This window comes from Phascolarctos cinereus, unplaced genomic scaffold (genome assembly GCF_003287225.1).
Source record: "Phascolarctos cinereus isolate Bilbo 61053 unplaced genomic scaffold, phaCin_HiC Scaffold_4;HRSCAF=312, whole genome shotgun sequence".
Taxonomy (NCBI): Eukaryota; Metazoa; Chordata; class Mammalia; order Diprotodontia; family Phascolarctidae; genus Phascolarctos; species Phascolarctos cinereus.
In genome coordinates, this window is record NW_027555847.1 from 302,020,724 (window position 1) to 302,036,488 (window position 15,765).

The 15,765-nt window shown below is 35.5% G+C and overlaps 1 long non-coding RNA gene across 1 annotated transcript in view; it reads left to right on the top strand.

The window, feature by feature from the left end:
- The window catches only part of LOC110222238 (uncharacterized), an 89,793-nt gene that overhangs the window by 50,019 nt on the left and 24,009 nt on the right, over nucleotides 1-15,765 (top strand). The window contains exon 2 of the long non-coding RNA XR_002328323.1: nucleotides 12,798-12,919. This is a non-coding gene — a long non-coding RNA (uncharacterized LOC110222238). The remainder of the gene's footprint in view (nucleotides 1-12,797; nucleotides 12,920-15,765) is intronic.

The following is a 15,765-nucleotide window of genomic DNA, read 5'->3' on the forward strand; positions in this document are numbered from 1 at the left end:
ATTTATCCCATTATTCTAACCTTTCAAGATCTTCTTCAAACCTGATTGTCATTCAGAGTATTTCAAGCTTTCTATCATCTACAAATTTGATAAGCAAGACATCTTTGTATTTGAATCACTGATTAAGGAAAAAAAGAATTAAAGAGAACAGGGCCAAGTACAGATCATGGGATACTTTACTTGAGAATCTCTTTCAAGATGACATTGCCATCCTTCTCTTGAACTTTACCCAAATGCTCTTCACCATGCAGCACTCTGCTCCACCCCCACTCCCCCAGTTTTCTGGATTTCCTCTCATAAGTATGTCTTCTTTATATATAATGCTTCTCACCTTTTATGCATCCTGTTTCTTTTGGATCGTGTATCCTCCTCCAGGGCTATAATTGAATCTTAAGCTTTATTACACCAAGTCTCAGTGATGAGGTCAAATTTGACTTTTAGTCTTTTGATCTCTTTTCCATTATTTAATCCCTATCTTGATAGGTATACATATAGACATCTGAATCCATGTAGATATCTGAATCTCATTACTTGTTCCTTTCTTGGATTTTATATCCTGTTAATGTCTGGATATCTCAACTGTTATTTTTGTCCATACGTTGTGACTATTTTCTATGGTGTGTAGCTTGGTGGATATATAGGCAGTTTTTTCTTTCCCTCTTCCTTTTCAATTTGAAGAACATTTATATATCATATTTTATATATTATATTTGCAGGACACCAGGAAAATACATTCTTACAGTCCCTTGTGAAGTTATAGTTTGTGCCATGTTCCAAAAGTACAAAATCCATTTTCAGGTGCCATTTTCTGAATTGCTTATCAGATCTGCTTTTTTCCTTCTGCATCTCATGTTTTAGTGGACAATACTAATGAAAACACAACTTATATGCCTAAAGTCTCTAGTTTCTTATGTAAGATTTCATAAACATTAGCTTTGTTTTTCAGGTTCCATCTCTCAGTATCTTTTTTGAGCACATGAATCAGCAGAAGGTGGAACTAATCATCTGTTTTTGACAAGTCTTATGTTGTTCTCTGTCATGTGTTGGAGATGTGCTCAGAGAAGACAGTGGGACTCTTTTAATAATAGCATTTTTATATTTATATAAATATTTATATGTATTATATTTATACAAACATTTATATAGTGTTTTAAGATGTTCAAAATGCTTTATAAATATTACGTCATTTAATTGTTACAATAATCCAGGAAGGTAAGTGCTGTTTTCATCTCCATTTTACAGGTAAGGAAAGTGAGGAAGGCAGTTTCTGAGTATCTTGCCCACTGAGTGACTTGTCTCAGGTCACACAACTATCTACTAAATGCCACAGGCTGGATTTGAACTCAGATCTTCCTGACTGCCTGTTTAGTATCTATCCATTGCACTATAAGGCTACTCCAATTCTTTCCAGTACAAAGTCACAGGCAGGCACTACTCATCTCTTCTTCACTTGACCCTCACTATATGATACTCTCTTGATAGCCCCTATCATTCTACATAATTCTTTGAAGGACAGGTAGCTGCTTTATCTTTAGAGCACCCACCTTCCTCCTTCTTAGGTGGAGCCCCATTCCCCTCACCCCTGCCTTTAGTTTCAATTTGTTTCTTAACTGTTCCCTCCACTTGTTTCTGAATACCTCATGTAATAGTACCATGCTGTTCCCTTTTGCCTATATTATTTCTGTCATGTCAATCTGTTGACTCAAATTTAGCTTACAATTCACAAAACCCAAACATAGATGCTGTTGTTGTTTTCACACATGAATATTTTGCACATATTATCTAGCTACTCCTACATAGGTTGTATTGGTAAGACTTTTTCAGTCCAAGTATTGAACTTTAAAAGTTTTGCCTTTTAAATTTTCTTTTATTCAATGTTACTCAGCATTCTAGCCTGAGGTCTTTTGGGATCTTGAGTTGTTGTACACTGTTAGCAATCCCTCCCTGCTTTTTGTCTTCTATAATTTTGATAGTCAAATACCTTTATCTAAGTCACTGATAACGTTGCTAACCTGCATAATGTCTTTGTAGTGCCTCATGCTTCACTGGACCCATCTTTCTGACATGCTAGTCTGCCTCTGTTGATCCTGTGTCTTCTGAACCTGACCTCTGGAGATCATGACCTGGAAGAATTAAGACACTTAGCTTTAGAACTCCTGCCTTGGAGCTGTGCTGAACTCATTGGTTAGTGAATGAGCACACAATTCTTATGGCCCACCGTATCTAGTAAACATCAGATCCCCAACCAAGCATGATTTGACATCTTACTATATTATGTATTCACTGTCTCCTTACTTCTTGCTTTGGGAACAGTAATCAAAGAGACACTACGATGGTTTTTGAAAATTATATCAGTTGATTGCTTAAATCACCACTCCTGTTCTTTCCTGGACCATAAAACCTTTCACTTGCTATCATACTACATTTATATGTCATCTTCCCCTATTGTAATGTAAGCTCACGGATGACATGCAGTGTCTTTCTTTTGTTATTATATCAAGTGAAATTTTATATCTATATCTATAACTATCTATGTATCTTTATATCTCCTTGCAAAACTCTGAGTGTTATATAAATATTAGTTATTATTTATACTTCCAGTGTTTAACACAGTGCTTGGCACATAGTTAACACTTAATGTAAAAATAGCATGAAAAAACCTGTCAAACACTTTGTTGAAATATAACTATACATCTCACACTATATACCAAGAAAAGGTCAAAATGGTACATGATTTACACATAAAGGGTGATACCATAAACAAATTAAGAGAGCATAAAATTGTTTGTCAGATCTATGGCTAAGGGGAGAATTTAGGATCAGAGAAAATATAGAGAATGTTACAAAATATAAAATAGGTAATTTTGATTACACAAAATTAAAAAGTTTTTGCATACACAAAACCAATGCAACCAAAATAAAAAAGAAAGCAGAAAAGTAGGGGAAAATTTTGCAACAAGTATCTCTGATAAAGTCCTCATTTCTCAAATATATAGATAACTGAGTTCAATTTATAAAATATAAGTTGTTCTCGAATTGATAAATGGTCAAAGGATATAAACAGATACTTTTCAGATGAAGAAATCAAAGCTATCTATGGTCGTATGAAAAAATGCTCTAAATTAGTATTGATCAGAGAAATGCAAATTAAAACAACTGTGAGGTACCATCTCACACCTATCAGATTGGCTAATATTACAAAAAAGGAAAATGATAAATGTTGGAGGGGACGTGGGAAAACAGGGGAAACTAATGCACTGTTGGTGGAGTTCTGAACCAATCCAACCATTCTGGAGAACAATTTTGAACTATGCCCAAAGGCTATAAAACTGCATTCCATTTGATCCATCAATACCACTGCTAGGACTATATCCCAAAGACATTTTTTAAAAAGGGAAAAGGACCTATTTGTAGAAAAATATTTATAGCAGCTCTTTTTGTGGTGGCTAAGAAATAGAAATCAAAGGGTTGCCCATTAATTGGAGAATGGCTAAAAAAGCTGTGCTATGATTGTGATGGAATATTATTGTGCTGTAAAAAAATGACAAGTTGGATGATTTCAGAAAAACCTGGAAAGACTTACATGAATTGATGCAAAGTGAAGTGAGCAGAACCAGGAGAACATTGTACACAGTAAAAGCAGTATTGTATGATGAAGAATTGGAATGACTTAGCTATTCTCCGCAATACAATCATCAAAAACAATCCCAAAGGACCAATGATGAAGCATGCTATCTGCCTCCAGAGAAAGAACTGATATTTTCTGAATACAGACTGAAGCATACTATTTCCTTCCTTCCTTCCTTCCTTCCTTCCTTCCTTCCTTCCTTCCTTCCTTCCTTCCTCCTTCCTCTCTCTCTCTCTCTCTCTCTCTCTCTCTCTCTCGGTCTTCTTGTACAAAATGACTAATATGGAAATGTTTTACTTGATTGCACATGTATAACCTATATTGAATGACTTACCATCTCAGGATGGGGAGTGGGGAGGATAGAATTTGGAATTTAAAACTTTTTTTAAAAAAATGTTAAAATTTTTAACATGTGGGGAAAATAAAATATTTATTAAAAAAAGAAGTGTGACTATACTATGTCTTCAACTTTCTCCTGATCTTCCAGTTTAGTTACTTTGAAATAGACTATATCACCATGGCTTGACCTGTCCTTGATTAAGCCATATCTTAGTGATCACTGCTTCCTTTTATAAATGTTCACATACTGTCTTTTTAATTATATGTTCTATTTTTTCCCCATGAATTGAACTTATAATTGTCAAACTATATTCTTTCATTTTTTAAAATGACTCAACATTTATAGCATACAGGGCCATTATCATTCTTTACAATCGTTCAAAGATAACCAATAGTGACAACAATCACATCTACTACTTTTTTGGGTGACTTAGGATGAAGTTCATCAATGTCTGATGACTTGACCTTCAGTGAAACTAGATGATTTCATCTCATATGACATAGGGAGTTCTATCTCTGTTAACTCTTTTTATTCTATCCCTCACAAAACAAAGTTCTTTCTTCTTCATTGAGAAAACGGAAGTGAAGTAAGAAATGAATAGTTCTTCCTTCTCTCTGGCATCTGTTAACATCATCAGATCCAAATATTGGAATGAAAACAGTTTCCTTTTTAATAAATAGAATGAAAGGGTTTGGAAGAGTGTTGGATTAGGGTGTAGATTTGAATCTCTAGTAACAGACCTACTTTCTGGACACATCCCAATATAAATGAGAAATTAGACTGGCCTTTAGAATCTCTAAAGCTTTACATTACTTTATATTCTGTTATTTTATGAAATCATATTTTGTAATATGGTACTATGGTATATTTCAAATATTAATAACTGAATTATACCAGGAATGGAATATTTCTGGAATATGTCTTGAAATCAGAAGACTTCTTATCATTCCTTTGAGAAAAGGAATGTCTGTATTCATAGCAGCTCTTTTTGTGGTGGCAAAGAATTGGAAATTGAGAGGATGCCCATCAATTGGGGAATGGCTGAGCAAGTTGTGGTATATGAATGTAATGGAATACTATTGTGATATAAGAAATGATGAACAGGCTGACTTCAGAAAAACCTGGAAAGACTTATATGGTCTGATGCTGAGTGAAGTGAGCAGAACTAAGATGACTTTGTACACAATAACAGCCATGTTATGCAATGACTAAGATTGTTAAACTGAACCCTTCTCAGCATTATGAGGATCTAAGACATGTCCAGAGGCCTCGGGATGGAAAATGCTGTCCACATCCAAAGAAAGTACTATGGAAGTCGAATCGCTATCACTTATTTTTACCTTCTGTTGAGTTTTGTTTCATCTTTCTGATGGTTCCTCCTATTGGTTTTAATTTTTACTTACAACTTCACTAATGTGAAAATATGTTTAATGGGTATGTAAATGTAAAGCCTATATCAGATTGTGTGCCATTTTGGGGAGGGTGGTGGGGAGGAAGGGGGAGAAAAATTTTCAACTCAAAAGCATATGGAAATGATTGTTGATAAATCAAAATAAATTAATTAAAAAAAGAAAAGGAATGTCTGGTAATTCTTTTTTTTTCCATTTCACAAGTATTTATTGAACATTGGACCTTATACTCTTCCTCCTCCATGTTCTGTAATCCAGTGAAACTGACCTTGATGCTCCTTGAATAAGACACTCCATCCTCCAATTCCAGGCATTTTCACTGGCTGTCCCCCATGCATGGAATGTTTTCTCCCTCATCTCTACCTCTTGCCTTCCCCGGCTTCCTTCAAGTCTTGACTAAAATCCCATCTTTCATAGGAATATTTTCCCAATCCCCTTTATTTTGAGTGTCTTCCCTCAGTTCATAATTTCCATTTTATCTTGTATATGGCTTTGTTGTACATAGTCATTTGTATATTGTCTCCTTCATTACACTCTGACCTCCCTGAAAGCAAGAACTGACTGTCTTTTGCTGTTTTTTTTTTTCATCTTCCAATGCTTAGCACAGTGTCTGGCACATAGTTATTGCTTAATAAATGTTTATTGACTTATTAACACAAAGATCATGCGGAACTTTAAAAGTCAGGGGAAAAGTGAAGGCATAGATGGATAGTTAGAAAAGAAGTCAAGGTTGGTGCCAGCTCTCTATATCCTAAGGTTTGGTTTCCAGATGCTACTGATCTCAACCTTAATCTGTTGTACTGATACCAGATAAGATTTCAATTAATATAATTCCAGCAACCTTTTAAAACCATAGACTACAGGCAAATAATTTATACTAGTCATCAAAGAGAACACAACAATGAATTCCCTATGTACTTTTTCCACTTATTAGCTATGTGACCCTGGGAAAGTCACTTGACTGCTATTTGCCTCAGTTTACTCATATGCAAAATGGGAATAACAGTAGTACTTATCTCCCAGGGTTATTGTAAGGGTCAGATGAGGGTAAGGGTCACATTTATAAAGCACTTTACAAATGTTAAAGCACATAGCAATACTCCTCCTCCTGCTGCTACTGCTATAGCTACCGCCACTATTAAATGACTTCGCTGACTTTCATACTTCAAGAATCTATGATTTTATCCATATGGGCATTTCTTCCATTGATATAGATTGAACTTTAGCATACTTTATCAGATAACTTTGGCAGTTGTTATGGCCCAAAACAACTTAGCATCTGGGGAATAGTTCTCTGAGAAGAAGCTTCTCTAAATTTGGCTTGGCTAAGTAAAATTAGTTTAGATCTACTAGATCCTATGCTCCATTAGCAAACCAAGGCCACTTCCACCTAGAAGGCATTAAAGTAGGACTTTCATGAGATTAGCATCTGGTGGTAGAGGTTATATATATATACATATATATATATATATATATATACACACACATATATATACACACATATATATGTACATGTGCATGTGTGTGTGTGTGTGTGTATGTGTGTGTGTGTGTAAAATGGAATGTGAATGTTTAAGAAAGACAGTGTTAGCACAATCAGGGAGGCAGGGCTGTTGAGCTGTGGAAAGTAGCTGTGGTCAATAAACTGAAAAAGGGATTCAGATTTTCCAAACTCTGAGGCTTCCTCTAGGTAGTAGGAAAAACAAAACAAAACAGGAGTATCAAGAATCTCTAAACGAATGCTTCTAAAATAGCTTATACTATAGCTACAGCAGTCTTTTAACGGGAATAAGAACAAGGCAACCAGGTGAAACTTCTTTATGGCTGAGCTCTGTAGCTCTAGAAGGTTGGGGGAACGAGGTCTAGTATTTCTTTTTGCCTTTCTTTTTGTATCTGTGTTTGTGTTCCTTCATCTTGTCTAGGTCTCTGGGGGACATCATGTGCTGTGGGCTGAGCTGCAGGCTAAATTTCCCTAGCTGTTTGGGATGTCTGGGGAAGCAGACAATATGATCTGAAAAGGATTTTTCACTGTCTTTTTCACCTTGTTATTACAGTCAATCAATTTTGAAATCAAACCATCCTGGAAAATCTGGGGCTAGCAGTCAGAGTCAGGGTATATTCAGGAAAAGAATGATTAGTTCATTTTACAATGGGAAATAACTCTAGTAGGGGACCCATTTGAGAAAGCAAAAAAAAAAGTTAGTTTGTTGGTTGGTTACTGGGTGGTGGCATCATAGCTTCTTAGGCACCTTACAGGATAGCCTGGCTAAAGCTAAATGAGTTATTTCTGTAAGAATGTATTTCAACTTAATTATGAGTTCACAAAGTGCAGACAGAGCCTGGGTACCCTCTCCTCAGTCTTTTTCATTGCTATCCTTTCCATCTTTACCATCCAGTTAAGCAGACAAAACATACATACATTAAAGAGTAGAAAAAGCTGAATTAGATAACATCTGAGGTCCCTTCTTACCCTAAGATCTGACATGCTAAGAAGCAATGCGGAAAATAATATGATTATCAGAGCAAGTGGCATGAATAATAAATACAAAAGTGACTTGTTTATCTTTGAATAGTCATTTAGCTTCAAAATTCAGGGAATGAGTTAATAAAAGTACATTGTGGAATCTTTGCAGATCATGATTCTATCATTGCATATGTTAATAATCCCTCTAAACTTCATGTTATTTGAAAATTTTATTGGCATGTCATCTGTCTATCCAATGCATTAAAAATTATCTAACAGAACAGGCACAAGGACAGGGACTTGGAGATATCCTACTATTGGTAAAATTGAAAGAATACAGAATTTAGAATAAGAGGACCAAGGTTCAAATTCTGGCTCTGCTACTTATTTTCTTGTTTCACCTTTGATAAATTACTTCCTTTTTCTGTACTCCTTCCTCATTTGCAAAGTGAACTGTTTGACTTAATCTGTGTAGGGTCCTTTCTAGTCCTAAATCTCATTATTCTATGTTCTTTAAGTAGATTAGAATGGTTGAGGAAGGCTTTGTAAAGAAAGTATTTGAAACTTTGTTTTTTTTCTCCCATATCCAATTAGGTATCTTTCAAATTCATCAGTTTAATACTTTCCTCTATTTCCTTTCTCATCTAACACTTCTTGTCTTCCATGTAGAATAATCCAGCCAAACTGGATGACATTTTCTGATCTAGTATCTTCCTTCTTTCATGCTATGCCCTAGGCTTGGTATTCTCTCCTGTCATCTCTGCCTCTTGAAATTCCATGCACTCTTCAAAGTCCATATCAAATTCTATTTCTTTCTTTCTTGGAAACTTTCTTGCCCTTCATTGTCATATAGTGTACTTGGGAAATATAGTGACTTTATCATTGGCATGGAAATAGGATAGATGCTTCCAGATTCATTCAACTCTTCCTAATGTTGCTCTTGGGGTGAAATGAACATACTATATTGGCATAATGGGAATGGAAAAGACTTAAAAGAAATTTTTGTATCCTCAACCTAAACTCAGGACATGTTAACTCAGAAGGAATAAATTGAAGGTGTCTGGAGGGCAGATTCAATTAATAAGTGTTTTCCTTGCTTGGGTTTGAATCACAAAAGAGTGCAAGTAGGCCCTGAGTCTATGACCTAAAAGAGAAGATACACTCTCCCCACAATGGAATATGCTGCATTGCTTCTTAAGACCAGAAGATGGCAGCACAGAGCAGAAGAGAACTTGCAGTAGATAGCAGGACAGTAGAAATACAGCCCCACAGAACAATATAATCTGTGGAGAAGGAGGGACAAAAAGCAGTATTGGAAGCAGAGACGGATTCTAGTAGGGATGTAGCCATAACTACTGGAATTGTATGAGCAGTGTGTGTTCCCTATGTATAAGACCTCTTTTATGCATGTTCTCTCTCCTATGGGACATGGGAATCTGTGGGTGTGTCCCTAAGTATACGAACAGAGTTTTCCTTGTCATATATTTTGCTATGTCTTAAATATATTTAGCTTTGACACAATGCAGGTCTTATGTTTGGTATAATAAAGGGAACATTATTGGGAATTTGTGAGCTTTAGTTTTGACTAGAGATTGACCACCCAAAGTACCTTGAACCTTGAGTAGCTGTTTAGATGGGTCTACAAGTGAGAGGTCCCCGAAATACACATATCTTTGCCCACTTCTTATGCTATCATCCTATTCTGCATTACAATTATAAAATATGTATATATTTTAATATTCCATATTTGAATATACATTATATTCCCATTGTTAGATTGAAAACTCTAAGAGGTAGAAGGGTGTATCTTAATTAGCTTTGTATGTCCTCCCACACCTCATAAGAATGTAGGCATTCAGCAATGCTAAGGAATGTATCACATACTATTAAAAAAAAATAAAACCCAGAATCATTTCTCTTTTTCTATGATCTCCCACTTGTCAATCTTATCTACTTCCATGGTGACAATGGACAAGTCAGTTAACCTCCTGGGCCTCCTTTCCTTCATCTGTAAAATGAGATTAGATGAGATAGCTTCTAAAGTCTCTTCTAGCTTTAAAACTATGATCTTATGATCCTAGGTGAAAAGTAATGTTTTAGAAAGGTTTATCTGTTTGCATACATAATTCATGACAGATTGAAATTGGAAGAGATGAGAGGCAGGATGAGTAGTTAGGAAGAAGCTGCAGTAAGGCAAGTAATGAAGATGTAGACCATGGTAGTGGACATGAAAGGACTGATATGAAAGTAATTTCAAGAAACACTAGACAGAACTTCACAATTGGTTATTGGATGAAGGTTAAAAAAAATTACTACCAAGTTTTGAGCCAAAATAACTAGGACAATAGGTGGTGTCACTAATGGGAGAAGGGGTTTGATTTCAAGTAGAGGAGTGAGAAGATCTAATTTTGATGTGGTGAGTTTCACTTGATGTCATGATATCCAAAAGGAAATATCCAGTAGGCAGTGGTGATAGGGGACTAGAACTCAGGTGAGAGGTTAGAGAAAGAAATGCAAATTTGAAGATCATCGAGATTGATATGATAGCTTGAGACATGAGAAAGGATCATTTTACTGAGGAAAAGAGTATAGAAAATGAAGACTACTGGATGGAGGAATAAACTTTGGGAGAGGCCAGAGTTAAAATCAATGAAGAACAAGAAGATTAAAAGAAACAAAGAAGACAAAGAAGGATTGTCACAGAGATAGGAAGAAATGGCAGCTTTGCAGAAAATAATAAGAAGGGCTGTGGTCAACAGTATCAACTGCCATAAACAGGTAAAGTAGAATGGTGGAAGAAAAGCCACTGAATTTGGATCAATATTGATTTTCTAAAATGCAATTTCAATAGAGTGGTGGATTTTTTGGCGAGGAGGTAGGTCAAAGCTACATCACCAAATGCCTTATTTGCATTTTGGATCATAGATTTTGTGCCAGAAGACTTCTCAGAAACTATGTGATCCAACTCCTTTATTTTATAGGGGAAGCAACTGGGGACCAGGATGTTAAGTGATTTGCCCAAGGTCATTTTGGCAACACAAGCAATTATTATCAAGGTTGAGATTTGAACTCAGGTTTTCTGATTCTAGAGCTAGTTCTCTTTCCTCTATGCTGTACTGCCTCCTAAAGGACTTTGGTACAAAATGGAAAGAGAAGGCAGCTTCAGTATTTGTCAAGTTGTGTTATTAATTGACATGTGTTGATAAATGGTCAAAGGATATGAACAGGCAGTTCTCAGATGAAGAAATCAAAACAATTTATAGTCATATGAAAAAATGCTCTTAATCACTATTGGTTAGAGAAATGCAGATCAAAACAGCTCTGGGGTACCACATCATACTTATCAGATTGGCCAATATGACAAAACAGGAAAAGATAAATACTGGAGAAATGTGGGAAAATTGGAACATTAATGCATTGTTGGTGGAGTTGTGAACTGATCCAACCATTTCGGAGAGCAACTTGGAACTATGCCCAAAGGGCTATAAAAATGTGCATACCCTTTGACCTAGCAATAGCACTTCTAGGGCTGTATCCCAAAGACATCATAAAAAATGGGAAAAGGACCCACATGTACAAAAATATTTATAGCAGCTCTTTCTGTGTTGGCAAAGGATTAAAAATTGAAGGGATACCTATCAATTGGGGAATGACTGAACAAGTTGTAGTATATGAATGTAATGGAATACTATTGTGCTATAAGAAATAATGAGCAAGTGGACTTCAGAAAAACTTGGAAAGACTTGTATGGACTGATGCTGAGTAAAGTGAGCAGAACCAGGAGAACATTGTACATAGTAACAGCCACGTTGTGCAATAACTAACTTTGATAGACTTAGCTCTTCTCAGCAATGCAAAGATCTAAGACATTTCCAAAAGTCTCATGATGGAAAATTCACATCCCAAGAAAGAACAATGGAGTTTGAATGCAGATTGAAGCATACTATTTTCTCTTTTTTTCCTTGTTTTGTTTCTTCTTTCTTATGGTTCCTCCTGTTGGTTCTAGTTTACAACATAACTGATATGAAAATATGTTTAATAGGAATGTAAATGTAGAGCCTATATCAGATTGCATGCCATCTTGAGGAGGGAGGCAGGAAAAGAGGGAGAGAAAATTTAAAACTCAAAAGCTTATGGAAGCGAATGCTGAAAACTAAAACTAGCTAACTAAATAAATATTTTAAAAAAAAAGAATAATTGACATGTGTAAATGCTCAAATCCTACACACAGTCAGCCAGTCTGTCAATAATGTTCAAGCAACTTTTCCTAACACAGAAACTGCCTTGAAAATCTATTGCCACCTAATTATTACAGACTGCTGTGGTGAAGGATTTTTTTTCTTTTAAATTATGTTGATCAAAAACTTGCTTCAATACCACAAGGATAAATGATTTCATCAATGTGGCCATACCTTGTGAGTATGTCTGAAATTTCCCCAGCATACACATAGCTGGTTGAGCCTTTTAGAACCCAGGCTCATCTCTAAACCATGGTGAAGTGTCAGAATAAGACTTCAGTGAAGGATCAGAAACTTGAAATGGACAGTAATGACTCTAAATTTTCTCATAAATCTTATTACTATAGCTGTATAAATGGGCATTTCTTGCAATTTTCAATACTAAGATGTTATTGAAGTATTTAAGAAGAAAAAGGATTTTAAGAACTGTTTTAAAATGAATTTTGTAATGTCATAAATTTTCTCTTATAAATTTTTTAATGTGGAGGAGTTGATATGGAAAAGACAAAATGGTTCCTAGTCACAAAGTTTGTGCAGCATCTCATGAGTGATTAATGTGTCTCTGGAAGTAGGGGAACCTGTGTGTAGCTACACAGGTAATAGAGGCAGCACATATATAATACTATTTAAAAATGAGGTTTAATGGCGGGGGGGAAATTAGAGAAAACCTGGATGATAGCTGCATGAGAAAGCAAAATCAAGTGAAATTTTTTTCCAGTGCCATTCAGGAGACCTGGGTGTGTTTGAAGACTTAAAGAGCCTGTGGAGATGGAGAGATGGAAGACATTACAGAGTGAGAGGAAAAGATTGGGAAGCAAGACACTTCAGAAGTTAAAAAAGGTATAATATGAAGAGGTAGTTCTGGAAAAGATAAAATCAATTTTTACTCTGAGAGGATGGGAAATCAATTAATCAAGAAATATTTATTAAGCACCTACTATATATCAGGCATAGGGAATGCACATACAAAGAAGGGAGAGGTGGTCAACCAGGGGAGAAAATGGTCAGAAAATAGACTAAAGTTCAAATGGTGTGTGCATGCTGGTGAATGGCTGATCTGGGGGCAGAGAAGATTATTGGTGGAATAAAGGAATAAACTATGAGCACCAGGAGCAGAATGAGACAATAACATAGATATAAAGTTTTTTGAGGATAACGTTTGCTAAAGAAGGCGGAAGGGTAGAGGAGGAAATAAAAAGAATGTGAACCATGTAAGAAAGTTGTGTACTTCTGTTGTATCTCTATTCACTACTGACCCTCACCACTAGAGCAGCAGGGTAGAAGACCTATAAGAATTTTTAACAAAGATATTTACTGTGTTGCTAAATCCCTTTGTCCCATTAAAGGCTAAAGGCACTGACAGTTTAGGGAAATGAAGAAATAGAAGGGTGGTCTGCCCCGTTCACATCAGAGAAAATCAGGCAAATTATGCATTTAAAAATCTTTGATTTATTAAAGGAATCAGACTTCTTAGACTATACCAAGCACAGAAATTACATGTCAGCAAAATAAACTATATGCAGGCTAAGTTACTTCCATTTCTACAATCTAGTCACCCAACAGTGAGCGTTTGATAATGGTTTTGATAGCAGACTGTACATTTTAACAACATTTGAAAAACATCTCTCCTATTACTTCTGTATTTCTCTGAGGGAATGCATGTTACAGGAAATAAACATTCAGGAAGGTTCAGGGAAGAATGAAATTGAGTATATGGTTTTTAATTAAAACAAGTTTTGCTTTTTAAGAACTTATGATAACCTTCAAAAGAGTCAGGGAAAGTAAGCACACACATACAAATGCAAATAAAGCAACACACTCTTTCTACTTGTTTCCCTGTGGAGAACCCATTCTCATTAGTTAGCAAAGATAAGAAGAGAAATAATGGATTTAAATTTGAACAAGAAACATAGAAAAAGTCAAGAAAAACTGAACAGTAAGATCAACTAGGGAATGCAACCAATTTCTGGAAGAGATGATGGGATCAGAATCAATTGAAATCTTCCTGTTGGAGTTTGACAGACACTGAGTGGAAAAAGGCAAGAGAGGTTTGTAAGACATGAGATAACGGTTGTGCGGTGGTGGACAAGTCCTTCCATATAGAAGCTCTTCTAGACCGTGGTTGGGGAGGAGGATGAATTAGTGCACTGAAATCTCTTTAGAGGTATTTAATCTCCCATAAAAGAAGCAAAAGCAAGCAGAAGGAGACATAAAGGGCTTAAATGCACAGACTCACTCTCACATATCCCTTGCAATTTTTTCCCCCCTACGTTATGTAAAGAGAAGAAGAAGAAAGCAGCACAAGTGTGAGCACAGCATACTATGGCCATCTTTGCACGTGGCTGTGGGTCTGGATTGTGTATGCATGGGCATGCACATGCCCTCATTTGTGTGTGACTAGTTTGTATACTGTTTAGAAGGCAACTGATGGCAGGGATCACAGCTATCTTTAATTTTTTTTAAATTTTCTTTATTTCTTTAATATCTTCAATTCCTTTTGCAGTCAATACAGTGGTGGGTACCTCATGACCATGGAACTAGGCTCATACCTCTTCCTAGGGTTCAGGACACAAATGAGATGTTCCCCTTATTCTGGAGAACTGGGCTGCTACTTGATTGACCCAAAGGACCTGATGCCCTGGAAAAATACTGCAGCCCCAGAAAGCATAGTGCTGAAGATGGACAACCCTATCTTTCTTCTTCCAATTTTTTAAAAAAAATGAAGAACTTTAAAAACACTAATATAAACATTGAATATATCAGCATGAAAAGAAAAACCCAGAAATAATACTGCATATGAAAATTTGAACTATTATATGTAGTTTTTAAAAGTATTTTAACTTTAACTTGAAAGTAATAAAAACTGTCCTGAATTCCTTTCTGTTCTTCCTTCTGCTTTAAGCTGCATAATTTTAGTGTTTCCTTGATATTCTTTTTTTTCTATGTATTACTATTTTTAATTACATTACAAACATTTACAGATTACCTCTACTCCATGAGAGGGCTTATGTAACAAAGTAAAATAATTAAGTAAAACTGACCGTATAGTGACCTAGTCTGTGTTCCACATCTGCAGCTCTCTATTTAAATTGTTTTTCATTTACAGAAACATTTTCTCTTTCTCCTACTTCCTACTGCATTGAGAACAACCTCCCCCCCCACAAAAAAAATAATTCCTTGTAACAAATTTTCATAGTCAAAGCAAAACAAATTCCTGAATGTCTATATATAAAAATATATGTCTCATTCTACATTGTGAATTTGTCATCTCTCTCTTAGGAAGTAGATAGTATATTTCATCAACAGTCCCCTGGAATTATGGATGGTCACTTGTATTGATTATAGTACTTATAACTTTAAAAGTTGTTTATCTTTATAGAATTATTGTGATTGTATTAAGTGTTCTGGTTTTCCTCATTTTTGTTCTTCATCAGTTTATTAAAGTCTTCAAAATTGTTAGTTTTTATAATATAGATGCTAGAGTATAAATTTTTTTTCTGATTTTCTGTATTTCATTCTGCATCAATCCATGTAAGTCTTTTCATGGGTCTTCGAAATCATTTATTTCCTAGTATAATAGTATTCCACCACATTCATACACCACAACTTATCAACCATTCCTTAGTTGATGGGTATCTCTTCCTTTAGTTTAGTTGCCAGAAGAACTGCTATAAATATTTTTGTAC